Source organism: Anabrus simplex, chromosome 2, assembly GCF_040414725.1.
Source record: "Anabrus simplex isolate iqAnaSimp1 chromosome 2, ASM4041472v1, whole genome shotgun sequence".
NCBI classification, from domain to species: domain Eukaryota; kingdom Metazoa; phylum Arthropoda; class Insecta; order Orthoptera; family Tettigoniidae; genus Anabrus; species Anabrus simplex.
This window is the reverse complement of record NC_090266.1, coordinates 1,036,757,816-1,036,773,663: the sequence shown is the minus strand read 5'-3', so window position 1 is coordinate 1,036,773,663 and position 15,848 is coordinate 1,036,757,816.

Here is a 15,848-nt window from a genome sequence, read left to right as displayed (position 1 = left end):
CTTAACATAAACGGAGCGACGAATATTGCCACTCAAGCCCTGCTTAGTCTGCTGTTAAAAGAGCATGATATTGATATCTTATTCCTCCTCCTCCACTTCTTATGACTGTCGCTATATAACTAACGTAGGTGATAACTAGGACCCGGACCCTTATGTAATTACCTATTCCATTCCTTTATTTGTGGAAAACGGACAACAAAAAATATCGACGAATATATCGACATGTTTGTACATATTCTTAGTAATATTACGTGTTTTATATTTTATGCGACGAATATAACTTTTTTTGCATATAAACAATATTCACTTTATTTGCTGAGCCTTCGTAGTTCAGGCGGCAGCGCGCCGGCATTTCACCACTGGATACCGTGGTTCATATCCCGTTCACCCCATGTGAGATTTGTGCTGGACAAAGCGGAGGCGGGACAGGTTTTTCTCCTGGTACTACGGTTTTCCCTGTCGTCTTTAATTCCAGCAACACTCTCCATTATCATTCCATTTCATCTGTAAATCATTTATCATTGCCCCAGAGGAGTGCGACAGGCTATGGCAGACGGCATAATTTCTATCCTCACCGCTAGATGGGGGCATCATTCATTCCATTACTGACCCGGTCGAGTGACTGGAAACAGGCTGTGGTTTTTCATTTTCACATTCAACTTTAATTGCTATTTTTTTCATTTTGAGGACATGAGGACTACAGGGCATTAGTTACAACAATAAATTGTGTAGAATATTCCACGATTTACAGTGTAGCCCGTCAGGCGGCCGTGATCGTTAAGACGTCAAGTCTATGTGCTCTGACACCGTGGTTAGCCAGTTCGCGTCCCGTTAGTCGAAAAATGTTTCATTATCAGAACGTTGGCCGGAGGAAGGGGCAGGGGTATACAATTTCTAATCACTAGATTGCGTGTCGAAAGTCTGGATTCAATTCCAAACCTCTCTGCAGTATTCATATGAAGTGAGGGCATACGACGCTGTTGATGGTGATCTAATCGTCGGGTGGAGACATTAAGCCTTAAGCTGGATTAGGCTATGTGCCTTCACCCGATCTCACCCCATTCCTTTCTACTATCATATATCACGGCATTCATTTAATCTCATTAACTCCTCTGATGAGTCTGACATCGGGAAGGACATCCGGTCGTAAAATAATAATAATAATAATAATAATAATAATAATAATAATAATAATAATAATAATAATAATAATATCAGGAGGTACACCTCAACGCCACGCATTAAAAATAAGCGCCTTAATGACCTCCTCTATCGAACTAAAGTGGAAACTACTACAATTGGAACTTAGAACTTTAATCAGAAGGTGTCTCCACTGAAATATTAAGTAATTTTGTTATTGTGAAGTTTCCTAAACTGAGTGAATTTCTCCTTGTTTTGTTTACCATTTATCAAGAAGTTTGGAAATTTTTCTACAGATGACACCACAAAAAATTGATGATCATGCCCTCTGGTGCAGAGTGAAAGAACTTATAATGTAAAGAAGTTTTGTATTTCTAGTTTTTTGTAACTGATTGATGTTCGTTTATTTTTGGGTTGGCAATATTTCCTTTTTCTTTCCGCCAGTTTTGAATCCGGCCAATGGAAAATTTCTGTAATTAATTTTCAACCCATCAGAGGCTTCTTGTTCGATTTTGAGTGTTACTTTTGAACTCAACCAATAAAATTTAAGGGGGGGGTGTGTCCTGTTTAATCTTGAATGCTCTCGTACCTTCCCTGAGGGTTTATAAACTGCGGATTTTTACGTTTCTTGGCCAATTGATCGTCGTCTTTCTGAGTGCGTGTGTTTAAGTAGGAGGCGGGTGGCCTCTTTCGTCGGCAGCTAGAACTTCTACAAGGTAATGGCCACGTAACTTTATTCTTTCTTGCTACCTCCGCAAATTATTCCAAGTGGAAGGTCCGAATCTTTAACCATGTAACCTACGTTTCTAAAATGTAACTTTCTTCCGGCTAATGTAAAAATTTCATAAAATCTTTAACTGTAAATCGGGGATAGAGAGTGATGTACCCTCTCGAGCTCCCCTTCATCTTGGTTTCCTTCTGTAATGTGTTAAAGTCATTTCTATGCCAGTCACCTCAGTAGTTTGGGAATAGCCCCTGTTTCATCGGCCTAGAGCCCTGTAAGTTTTTAAGTTTTCATTATCTTGGAGCGCAGTGTACGCCTCCATTCATTTTGTGTTTGGGCCAGTTATGTAAGCTGTTCTTTTTTCATGAAGGCCCCGTAGGATGGGTATTAAATACCCCTGTATAAATCATTTTCAAATTGTAAGTTGTGCCTTAAGAGGCCAGTGATTGTACGTTGATGTTGCCTTAAGTAGGCTTGGAAACCTGAGAGCCTGTTAGCTCTTTTTCAAGTTTTGATGATGATGATGATGCTTGTTGTTTAAAGGGGCCTAACATCGAGGTCATCGGCCCCTTTTAATGTTTTGTAACTGTAAAGTGTGCCTCTGGGAGGCTAGATATTGTGATTTAGGCAGCGAGTGCTCTTGAATTAGGGGATTTCTGCCCCTCACTAAATAATACCTCTTCCTTTTGTAAAATTGTAAAACTAGCGGCGTGAAGCCCAGAATTGTAAAAATCACTAATCTTGGACCTTCTTAATCTTGTTTCAAGATGGATTTTGTACCTGATGCTTCATTGTAAAATATTGTTAAGGTTTGTTTTTGGAAAGGAAATATAACCTTTTAAAGTTTTAACACAACTTTGAAATTGTAGATAGACCCATTCACCCCGGCACCTTCTTTTAACCTCTTTCTGCTCCGCGGGTTACCCCGTAATAATAATAATAATAATAATAATAATAATAATAATAATAATAATAATAATATTAATAATAATAATAATAATAATATTTGCTTTACGTCCAACTAACTACTTTTACGGTTTTCGGAGAGGCCGAGGTGCCGGAATTTAGTCCCAAAGTAGTTCTTTTACTGGCTAGTAAATCTTCAAATACCACCGGACTGAGCGAGGATCAAACCTGCCAAGTTGCGGTCAGAAGGCCAACGCCTCAACCGTCTGAACCACTCAGCCCGGTTACCGGTCGTAAAAACTCGCTAAGGAGTTTCATCTCACTTCATACCCGAGCCGGTGGACAAGGGTTGGACATACACTCCACTATTACTGTGCATAACATTATTTTTATATAAAAAACAAACAAAAAACCCATGGTACTACAGTCCTTGAAGGGCCTTGGCCTACCAAGCGACCGCTGCTCAGCCCGAAGGCCTGCAGATTACGAGGTGTCGTGTGGTCAGCACAACGAATCATCTCGGCCGTGATTCTTGGCTCTCTAGACCGGGACCGCTATCTCACCTTCAGATAGCTCCTCAATTGTAATCACGTAGGCTGAGTGGACCTAGAACCAGCCCTCAGGTCCAGGTAAAAATCCCTGACCTGGCCAGGAATCGAACCCGGGGCCTCCGCGTAAGAGGCAAGCACGCTACCCCTACACCACGGGGCCGGCATTATTTTTATATATATCTGAATATTTTGATTATGCCTTTAATTTGTTTATTTAATAAGTAGGCATACTTAGTGTCAAAATTATAAATTAGTACACTATATAAATCTAAAGCAAGAACGATAACTTTGTCCAAAAATATGGAGGTATATAAAACAATTTTACTGACTCATAAGTCATAATAAAATGAATAAACCTACTCGATTTTTTAAAGTTTAATGAATTTATACTTATACATATTTCTTTCTTTCTTCCTTAATCTGCTTACCGTCCAGGGCTGGTTTTTCCCTGAGGCTCAGCGAGGGATCCCACCTCTACCGCCTCAAGGGAAGTGTCCTGGAGCGTGAGACATTGGGTGGGGGATACAACTAGGGATGATGACCAGTACCTCGCCCAGGCGGCCTCACCTGCTATGCCGAACAGGGGCTTTGGTGGGGGATGGGAAGATGTGAAGGGATAGACAAGGAAGAGGGAAGGAAGCGGCCGTGGACTTAAGTTAGGTACCATCCCGGCATTTTCCTGGAGGAGAAGTGGGAAATCACGGAAAACCACTTCCAGGATGGCTGAGGTGGGAATCGAACCTACCTCTACTCAGTTGACCTCCCGAGGCTGAGTGGACCCTGTTCCAGCCCTTGTACCACTTTTCAAATTTCGTGGCAGAGCCGGGAATCGACCCAGGGCCTCTGGGGGTGGCAGCTAATCACACTAACCACTACACCACGGAGGCGGACTTCTCTGATATTTACTACATTTTAATGTACATGTTACGCACTTCGATATTACATAAAACTCCGCACCTAGTGATAACCTCCGAGGAACTGCGATGGTATACGGGAAAGGAATTCAGCTTACATGTTTCATCATGGGCACTAGGGGAAGTTTTCTTTCAGTCACCTCTAATAACATAAGAGTGATGAAAGTATATAGCACATCTGGGTCACAATACAATCAGGAACGAAACCTCTTATTTGGAAATGAAATAGTGCCTCATTTAGTGGCTCCTTGTCCAATAGATCTTGCAGGTGACAACTGCCCTCTTCACCTGCGGGACCAAACAGGTACTTTCAACTTTTGTCCAGGCCTTCAGTCACTCACACAGTTCATGAAACTCAAGGATGTTTGGCGCAGCTACATGACTCACAACTGGAATTTATCTATTGTCGTGGAGAGTCGAAATCACTCATTCTGTCTCACATTATCAAAGCGCTGTACTCAAGAGGGGATGTATTTGATGGAACAGTGCTCAGGTTCTCTGTAACAGCAAACTTGAAACGAAAAGATCCATTTCAACGCTGCATCGAAAAGGCTGTCTCCATTCTACAACAACATGCAAAAACAAAAATTACAGGCAGAAAGTTCGATAAAGCAAAGAATATAATATACAGATTCAGATTGAATCAATATAACTTTACTCCGATGAAAACAACACGGATTGAAATATGCTGTATTGGGAAAGAAATATAGAATAAGGGTAGGTTGGTTTTCAATAATACTGAGGATGTCAAACGTTCCACAGAGTGCTGAAAATTAGCGTAGAATCGATACAGTAGCGTTATGGACTGGTAGATGCGTAAACTTAAACCAGCAATAACATCAGTAGCAAGGAAAATAGAGTGTGAGTACAACCAGGATACAAGAAGGAAAATAGAATTTTATGGCAGAGTTATGTTTGAACTACATCGCAAGGTAGAGGAGGGGCCAAATTTCTCTTCTGAATTAAACTATATACAGAGAATTATATTAGTGAGTAAGGAGAGCAGCTTAGAACAACTCCATCAGCAAGTGAAAGGCGCTTCCCCATCAGATAAAAGGTAAAATTTCACTCTATCACTTTGCCAAGGTCAGATGATCAGCAAATAAACAATTTCTAAATCGATGGGATGATGGAACAGGGACAGTTTTCATTACAAAGGAACAATTACTTGCAGAAAGTGAGAGCTATTTCCGCGAAATGTTTGCATAACAAAGCATTTCGAAGTTGGATATTGACAGGGACATTCAGCCCTCCAGAGACATCTAGACATCACGCATCTTACTAATAATATTTCTGAGGAAAACGTGAAGCAAACATTAGACCATACTGCTCCCAATAAGACGACGGGCTATGATGAGATCCCGTATAAATGGTATAAGGAATTCTGGCACATCATTGGTAAAGACATGGCACATGTTATCAAACATGCCGTCAGTCACACGATAAGTGATTTACAGAGGGAATTATCATCCTAATTCCCAAGCTTTCCAGCTGAACGTATATCAGTGACTATAGATCAATTACAACCTTAAATATCGACTATAAGCTACTGGCCAAGATCATAGCGAACAGAATTTTAGAACTACCCTCCCTTCATTAATTGATAATGGACAGACTAGCACTATACCTGAAACTAACATATTACATACTGGCATTTCGCTATGTAATCATGTATTCTGATACTGCTTCAGGAGCACTGGCTAGCATAGATTTCAACAAAGCATTTGGTGGGATAGTAAACTCATATCCGATAATGTATTGAAAACGTTTCGTTTTCCAAACAGTCATATTAACAATACAGCGAATACACCACACGACCTCTTCACGAGTTATGATTAATGACATGCTCTCAACAAAATTTTTAGTAAAAAATCAATTAGACAAGGATGCCCATTATCCATGGCACGTTTCGTTTTAGCATTAGAACCAATGATTCAACAATTCCTTAACTGGACACACTATTAAGAGTGAATGCTTTACAGTACGCTCAAACGCGGAAGACGTCATCATACTGCTGACCAGTAATGAGGGTGCTAATAATGCGCAGTGTACACTGCAGGCTTACTTTAAGGTGTCAGGGGCAAATGCGAATTATAAAAAGTCATCATTATTGATACTGGGTTCATATGAAACCGGACAAATCTTTGAAAACTCCAGGATTCTAGTTGTAAAACACATCAAGATTTTGGGCATTACCTTTAGAAAGGACATTGCAGAGACATCTACCCTAAACCCTGTACGGTTTCAGCTAAAGGAGGAACTACCAAGTTGGTTAAACGTATTCCATAATACTTGGCATATTAATACCTTTGCGCTACAGCTTTGGTAACATTCATAACTTCTAACCACACATGTCATTTGCCATCGTGTTGACATGCCAATAGGATTTTATATATGGAAAGGATAGAGATACAGAATAAGGACAGACCAACGTGATATGGCTGAACAGGACGGTAGCGTACACCTAATTGCAGTAAGAAAGAAATGCACATCACTCTTTCTGTCTCAGATTACAAAAGAACTGTACACGTGAGGGGATTTACTTGATAGTGCAAAGCTCAAATTTTGTGCAACAATAAACTTGAAACGAAATTATCCATTCCAGTGCTGCTTCAAGAAGGCCCTTTCCATTCTACAACACCTTCCAGGAATAGAAATTACAGGCAGAAAGCTGGACAAAGCAAGGGATATATACAACATGATATTGATGCCGTATAACTTTATTCCGATGGTACAACAGAAATACCCATATCGAAACTGGAAGAAGATCTGGAACAATATATGAAATAAAAGGATCCAACGGAATTTAGGGTATCTCTCTCTCTCCTATAATTATATAATATATAATGATAATGTGACGGGTTTTCAGTGTCTAGTATAACTGTGAATATACTGCAGACTGATTGCGATAACGGTCGGGCTGAGTGGCTCAGACGGTTGAGGCGCTGACCTTCTGATCACTTGTTTTCGAAAGAGTGCTACAACGTGCTGTATTGTGGATGTTGTGAAACAAATAGCAGTCATTTTACTGCACACGTTCCATAACAGGGTGCATTTGTAAGCACGCCAAAGGTGCAGAAAAGAAAATTTAATAACTTTTAAATTTGTATACGTGTAGACATTCCACTCTACAAAAGAGTTGTTTGTATGAAACTAAAACTAATACTGTTCGACGAAATACGTGTATAGAAGGTAGACATCTGTTTGGAGCTCCGGCTCCATTCTCACCAGATTTTCCACAGATTAAAATGATGCCTGTGTATTCGTCGTTGTTGAACACACTAGCCATTGCCGATATGCAGACAACAAATATAGTGCTGCTGTACACTAGTACATACACCAGCCTAGTACTGTGTGGTCGTAAACGAGGTTTACTAATCCAAGGGTTTGCATTAGACGGGTAGCGCTGAGGAATATGCTGCGAGTGACAATCCAGTTGTTATCACTGCATATTATGACGTAACCTGCCTGCTGGCAGTAGTACTCCTGTGAAAATCAGTTCGCAGATATCCCATTCATCACTTGTGCATGCGAGACATTAATGTGTAGAAAGTACGGCGCTCACGGGCCGCCTTGTATATATACACAAACAAAATCATCCCGACGGGTGAGAAAATGAAAAGAAGCGGACAAGCATCTGACGATAAATGCCTGGTATGTCATCAGACAGATAATCTCGTGCATCGAATTACGACATGCGGAAATGCTGGGATAGTTTGGAGATGGCCAGTAAACGCTATCCAACAGATATCAGGGTAAACAACAAGCAGTGACAGAGTGAGGGAGATATTAAACCTGGAGCTAAATCACGGAACGAATGAGATCGGAAATGCTTGCATATAGAAAATAGCTGGAGCCATTCACTACAACATCAATACGAACACTCAGCCTACAAAAGCGATATTAGCTGGATTTCCGGATCACCTCAGGAAAGAACGCTGAAAGACGGTCAGACACAAGTGTCTTCAAGAAGCTTTTGGAAAAAAAGTCCTCAAATTTTAAAGTGTGTGTGTTTTGTGCGACATCAAGCAATTTTTATGATAATGTGACGGGAATTTAGTGTCTAGTGGTGGTGATTTTTGTTTAAAGAGGATGTACAACGAGGTAATCATCCTAGTATAAATGTGATTGTGATAACGGCCGGTTGAGTCGCTGGGCTTCTGACCACTACTTTGGCACGTTCGATTCTGGCTCAGTCCGGTGGTATTTGAAGGTGCTCAAATTCGTCAGCCTCGTGTCAGTAGATTTACTGGCACGTAAAAGAATTCCTGCGAGACTAAATTGCGGCACCTCGGGGTCTCCGAAAACCGTAAAAGTAGTTAATGAGATGTAAAGCAAAATGACATTATTATTATTATTATTATTATTATTATTATTATTATTATTATTATTATTATTATTATTATTATTATTATTATTATTATTATTATTGTGATAACGATGATGACAGGTGCATATTTCACTGCTCCTAATGTGAAAAGGAAGAAACGAGTACTTTTAGTTTCAACTGTAACTTGAAATTCTCCTATATTAATGTTAACTTTCCGCTTTTTCATTCAAAATTTGTAAACGTAATTATGGTGGAATAATCTATATATATCAAATAACTTGTCCTGACTGACTGACTGACTGACTGACTGACTGACTGACTGACTGACTGACTGATTCATCATCGCCGAGCCAAAACTATTGGACACAAAGAAATGAAATTTTGGGGATATATTCACATTAAGATGTACGTGCTCACTAAGAGAGGATTTTTGGATATTCCGTCGCTAAGGGGGTGAAAAGAGGGTTGAAATTTTTAAATGATTGTATCTATATCTCAAAACTTTATAGGTTTACAGATGTAAAAATTGGTATTTAGAATCTTCTTTAAAAATAAGGTAACACGTATTTTTTTGTTTTCAGAAAATCAAATAGGAAAGGTGAAAAAGGGTGAAAAAGGGGTGAATGCCTTTAATCAGGGTACCGGTACTTATATCTCAGAAACTGAAGATATTACAGACCTGAAAATTGGTACTTTTGATCTCTTTAAAAATAAAGAAACAGGATTTTTTGTTTTTGGAAAATCCAATTAATGGGAGGGTGAAAAGGGGGGAGTGAATTTTTAAAATGAGTGCATCTATATCTCAAAACTTTTACAGTTTACAGATGTAAAAATTGGTATTTACAATCTTCATTAAAAATAAAGAAACACGTATTCTTTTGTTTTCGGAAAATCCCAATAGGAGGGGTGAAAAGGGCGAAAAAGGGGTTGAATGCCTTTAATGAGGATACTTATATCTCAGAAACTGAAGATATTACAGACCTGAAAATTGGTGTTTGGGATCTTCTTTAAAAATAAAGAAACACGTATTTTTTGTTTTTGGAAAATCCAATAATAGGGGGGTGAAAAGGGTTTGAATTTTTAAAATGAATGTGCCTACATCTTAAAACTTTAAAAGTTTACAGATGTAAAAATTGGTATTTAGAATCTCCTTTAAAAATAAAGGAACACGTATTTTTTGTTTTCTGTAAATCCCAATAGGAGGGGTGTAAAAGAGTGAATAATGGGTTGAATGCCTTTAATAAGGATACATATATTTCAGAAACTGAAGATATTACAGAACTGAAAATTTGTGTATGGGATCTCCTTTAAAAATAAAGAAACACGTATTGTTTGTTTTTGGAAAATCCAATTAATGGCGGTTAAACAGGAGTGACAAAGTGGGGTGATTTTTTTGAAAGACTATATCTACAGAATATCTGAGAAACGTAAAATATTACAGACGTAAAAAGTGGGTATTTGGAATCTCCTATAAATGTAAAGAAACATAGGTGGTTTGTTGTTGGAAACTCCACTTAATGGGAACTAAAAATGGGTGAAATTTCAAAATGAGAATATCTACAGTATATCTCAAAAAACTTAACAACACCGGGCGAGTTGGCCGTGCGCGTAGAGGCGCGCGGCTGTGAGCTTGCATCCGGGAGATAGGGGGTTCGAATTCCACTGTCGGCAGCCCTGAAGATGGTTTTCCGTGGTTTCCCATTTTCACACCAGGCAAATGCTGGGGCTGTACCTTAATTAAGGCCACGGCCGCTTCCTTCCAACTCCTAGGCCTATCCTATCCCATCGTCGCCATAAGACCTATCTGTGTCGGTGCGACGTAAAGCCCCTAGCAAAAAAAAAAAAAAAAAAACTTAACAACTTACAGAAGTGAAAAATGGTACTTTTTATCTCTATTAAAACTAAAGAAACGTGTATTTTTAGTTTTCGGAATTACCACTTGGGTGGAGGGGGCGGTAAAAGTGACTGAAAATGGTGTTGAATTCTTTTAATTAGGCTACTGGTACCTCAAAAATGAAGACGTTACAGACGTGATATTTGATATTTGGAATCTGCTTTAAAAGTAAAGAAAGACGTATTCTCGGAAAATCCAGGGAAAGGGGGGAGGGGGTGAAAGAATTGAAAAATTAAATGACTTATTTATATGAGAATACATACATCTAAAGAACTGAAGTTGTTACAGACGTGAAAATTGGTATTTGGATCCCCTTTAAAAACAAAGAAAAACGCATTTTGGGGGGGAAACCATCTAGGGGGGCGGGAGTGAAGAGGAGTTGAATTCCTTTCATGAGGACAAATAGATCAAAAACTGAAGAAGTTAGAGTCGTGATAATTGGTATTTAGAAGATCCTTTACTATTAAAGAAACAAGTATTTTTGCCGGAATATTCACTTAGGGGGGAGGAGTGTGAAAGGAAGTGAAAAAAGTGAATTATTATTATGGGGATACTTATATCTCAAAACTGAAGGTAATAGACGTGAACATTGGTGTTTGGAATCTCCTTCCTTTATGTTTTTTTTGTGTGTGTGTGTGTGGGGGGGGGGGTGTAAATAAACTTAACTGCGGTGGGGTGTAAAAAGGAGGTGAGACCAATTGCTTTTACTGTTCATAATGTACTTATAAGGAGCCTCTGTTGCTCAGGCGGCAGCGCGCCGGCCTCTCACAGCTGGGTTCCGTAGTTCAAATCCCGGTCACTCCATGTGACATTTGTGCTGGATAAAACGGAGGCGGGACAGGGTTTTCTCCGGATACTCCGGTTTTCCCTGTCATCATTCATTCCAGCAACACTGTCCAATATTTCATTTCATTTGTCATTCATCGATCATTGCCCCAGAGGAGTACTACTGCAGCCGGCATAATTCCTATTGTCGCCGCTAGATGGGGCTTTATTCCTTCCATTCCTGACCCTGTCGAAAGACTGGAAACAGGCTGTGGATTTTCGATGTACGTATTCTGATCATAAACCGATCATTTTTAATCTTTCCTGGGGTTTGTTTCCAACAGCCATATTTTCCTTCGGAGAACGTTCTTAGATTCCAGTAGATTCTCCTTGCATATAAATAAAAATGTAAACACGTTTGAAATAAACGATAGGAATGAGATTGACCGCCAAATTGTTCACCTCTATAATAAGGTCAATAATGCACGGAAGTATGTCATTCGTATCGCCAAAAATCCCGCACACTTGCCTACGCGCGACAATGGTGCTGGTCACATTGTCAAAAATGACAATGGCAGCAAATGTAATTTACCGCCAAGTAGCGATCTTGCATCTTGCTGTGGGGTCCAGAATATCTAATAATAATAATAATAATAATAATAATAATAATAATAATAATAATAATAATAATAATAATAATAATAATAATAATAATAATAATAATAATAATAATAATAATAATAATAATAATAATAATAATAATAATAATAAACATTTCTGGACCGTCGTCAAATGTGCGAACCGCGCTGGAAACGGGTCCTGGACGGGTAATGACTAAGAATGCAGTCTGGCCGCGGGTTCAGTACCGCCATGGCACCCAAGACGACACCACGCCGGATCTCCTGAAGGATTTGATCCATATTAGAAATGCTTATAGGAAAAGATGGCAAGTATTTAGGGACCCAACTGACCGGGTAGAATACCTGGACCTAGCCCGGGAAGTACGAAATTGATTGCTGGAAAAAAGACTGAAAAATGGGAGGAACGTTGCCGTAATCTGTCAGAAAACGATTCAGATCGCGAATTTTGGCGGAATCTCGCAGAAAACGAGTCTGATAGCGAATTTCGGCGGATTATATATCTAAAGCAATAAGCATTCAATTATAAATTTCAGTATAATACTGTAGCGAAGCACGGGTATCTTGCTAGTTGTAAATATTCGTGTTTTGAAAATTACACTCATGCTGTGTGCTGATGTGATATATGTTTAATAACCACACTTTTTTTCAAACAACCGATTTTGGTTTGGTTTGGTTTGCTCTCTAGTGTTCAGTTTGTGCTTTTAATGATTTTTGTAAATGTCGGGACATTTCCTATTCATAGGCTACAGCTGATTCCTTCCACCTTCTTACCCAATTTTATTCACCGTCATTCATTTCATTTTCATTAGGTCCTCAGCCGAGGACAGCGTGAGAAAGGACATCCGGCTGTAAACGCATGCCATATAAATTCACCTCACCTCATCCCCGAACTCCTAAGATACGGAACTATGGGGTAGACATATATTCTTCTTCCTATTATTATTGTAGTTGATGTATAAAGTTGACGGTTTTGTTTTCTGTTGACCACGAGCTGATGGTATTCGTGGTGAAAATATCACATGGGTTAAGGACCAGCAGATTAAGAAGTACGAGTACATCTGTAGAAGCGGAATATCTTCTACCCGGAGATACTGGAACAGTCTTAAGTGCCACATCCGTTGCCATCTTTAATTAATTGTGCACTTAGCTCACTGAAATCTTAAACATTACATTACGGCTAGAAAGCTTTTACTCTATCAGAAGATGTGATAGTGATATATCTCATGAATAACAGCATATACAACATTGTGGGTAGAGAATTTATTAAAAGTCAAGCTCCTTAAAGCTGCTGTTGTGGTCGATTCCCTTTACCGGCCATCTATATCAAGGCCAGGTACATTGGGCATTGTCAAGGAAAAGTACTGATTTCGGAAAATAAGTCCCGCTTAGAACAAAGAACACGGTGTATAGGCGTAGAAAAAATACCGTCCAGTAACCACTGGTAATGATAAACAGGGGTAAGAAAAAGCTCCATGGCCCTACAGCCATGACCGACCTTGGCCTACCAAGTGACCGCTGCTCTGCTCAAAGGCCTGCATATCAAGAGGTAATGCATGATCAGTGCGATGAATCCGATAAAAAGGGTCAGGACAGTTACGATGAGAATAGGAGCCAACACTGTAACTCGCAATATTCATCCAGAGTCAAATGAGGGAATATAGATCATAACACTGATTTACAAGGGGTAGATATCTGACATGATGATTACTGTTTCTAGTGCAGTTTTTCATGCTGATTTCAAATCCGAAAACGTTTTGCTCTATCGCGTGAAGTTTTTGAAGATGTTGACAAAGATGTATTTTTCATTAACAGCTTCCATCAAGAATTGTTTTCATTGTTTTTCGTTATTTTTCCTACAAAGCCGAACATTTTCATTTTTATTCTTTTTTACTGTCAGTGAAAGTGGACATTATGGCGTCCAGAGGTTGCATAAATTCGCCAAATCTGTTTCGATACCTGCGAGGCTATGTAACAAACAAATGCATATGTGCCATGTGGTGCATTTGCACTAATCTTAGCTAAAGCCATGTTCATTAGTACTGCATATAGCACTCAGAGCTTCAGTGAAACTTCTGTCTGTGGGTTGTTTTCCTTTATACTATGTTTAACATGTGTAAATTGTTGATGTCGTATATCTCTAGAACGTTAGGTGATAGGGACAAATGGTTTGCATATTTTGAATCAACATGTTTTAGTTGTCTTAGAACGCTTCTTGGATACCAAGATATCCACAGAAAGTTATTTTTTTGTTGTTCGGTGTAATTTATCAAGTGAGAGTCTCCGCAGTCATTCTGCCTCGTCTCAGTTTAACTGTTTACTTCCGAACCACGTGACTGGTTGAGTGACGGGAGTATTGTTTTTGTGCAAAAATTCAACATCTACTATTTTGACGGATACTGGTGTTTTATGACCACAGGCAAGAAAAATCTAATGTATATCCTTAAATTTCACGAAGATCCTTAGACGAGTGGAAGGCAAAAGCTTCCACTACCCTTCACCGAGACAGTAAGTGGGATATCGTGGTTACACCTTTACCTGGCCTCTTTTGCTTCCAGGAAATAACCAGCTAATCATTTTTGGTGTAGGGTGAGTGAACCGAAGGGCAATGTGCCTCCCCAGAAGTGGAAATCTCGCTTCCATAATATTTGGACTTCCTTGCCAAGAATCAAACACACGTCCGGGGTGAACCGAGAATGCCCTTACCACTTAAAGAAAGCACCTTTCAATGATCAACATACACAACGTAAGTGAGATTTAAATCATTGTGTGGGGAGTGGTTTTTTTGAAGCATTTCGACCGCAGATCTCGTCTGAAACGTCTAAAATGTTACTTGCCCCTAGGGCGTAAGTAGGGTGGGTAGCCAGGACAAGTGAGTCGGCGGTCACGTCAGTGGGTGCGAAATTTGGTTAGCTTAAATAAATAAATAAATAAATAAATAAATAAATAAATAAATAATTGAACGATAAGTGCATGAAAGTTGTGTGGGATGTAGTTTCATTTTATTTTTGCATATTATGCGTATCGCATATGTTGTCGTGCTCGATGGTACCCAGTTTGTATATGAATACCATAAGTTAAGAAGGATATAAGTGGCAAAATTGAAAATTTCAGGTGTTTCCGTTCAAAAGGGGGTCTATGTAACAAACCCAATGCATGTGTAAATGGCTTGTAGCCAAGAAATTGGAGGAAGTAGTTTTTAGAACAACCCAAAGATGGAGCTGGTTCTATCAACAGTAGAACGAGTATTACAAAATAGTCGATATTCCACATTTATTCTCTAGACACAGCTGCCTTCACTGTGATCACGATCAGATAGCGTTTTAAAGATTTTAGTTGATAATACTAGGATGCACAAAGGACTTAGAAAGGACTTAGAACACTTAATCATATTTAACTGACCAAAAATTTCCTATGTTGTTCTAAATTTGCTGTAAACTGGTTCAACGATATTTCTCAATATCCTCGATTGAAGACGATGGCAAGATTTTAGCCAATACGGAGATGCAGCAAATTGAGTGCATAAACTGCAACACAAGTGACAAAAATAAAGTGAGAGGGGGGATGGGGGGTTGAAGAAAATGTTCCGTTATTTGTCAGAACTAAAACAACGTAATTACACAATCTCACGCTGAATTTGTGTGCTAAAATTTTGGCAGTATCAAAATTACAAATGTAATAAGTTTAGATATTGATTAGTTACAAGAACATGGTACACAGATCCATTTTCAGTTTTCAGTTTTCATTCATGTGTTTTTTACTGAGGTATATCTTTGCAGATAAATTTGCTTAATATGCTTCTACTTTGTTTTTTTTTGTAAAACTTGTCTTCTAATTTGTTTTGAAACATTAGTCTACTATGTAATAACGGATTTGTTGTGTTTTTCTTTGATTTTACATTTTGACACTTAAACCCCTATAAATTAATAGTATTCACATAATATACCGTGATTTTGCTACATTCCACATTTCCGTACCTGACTTAA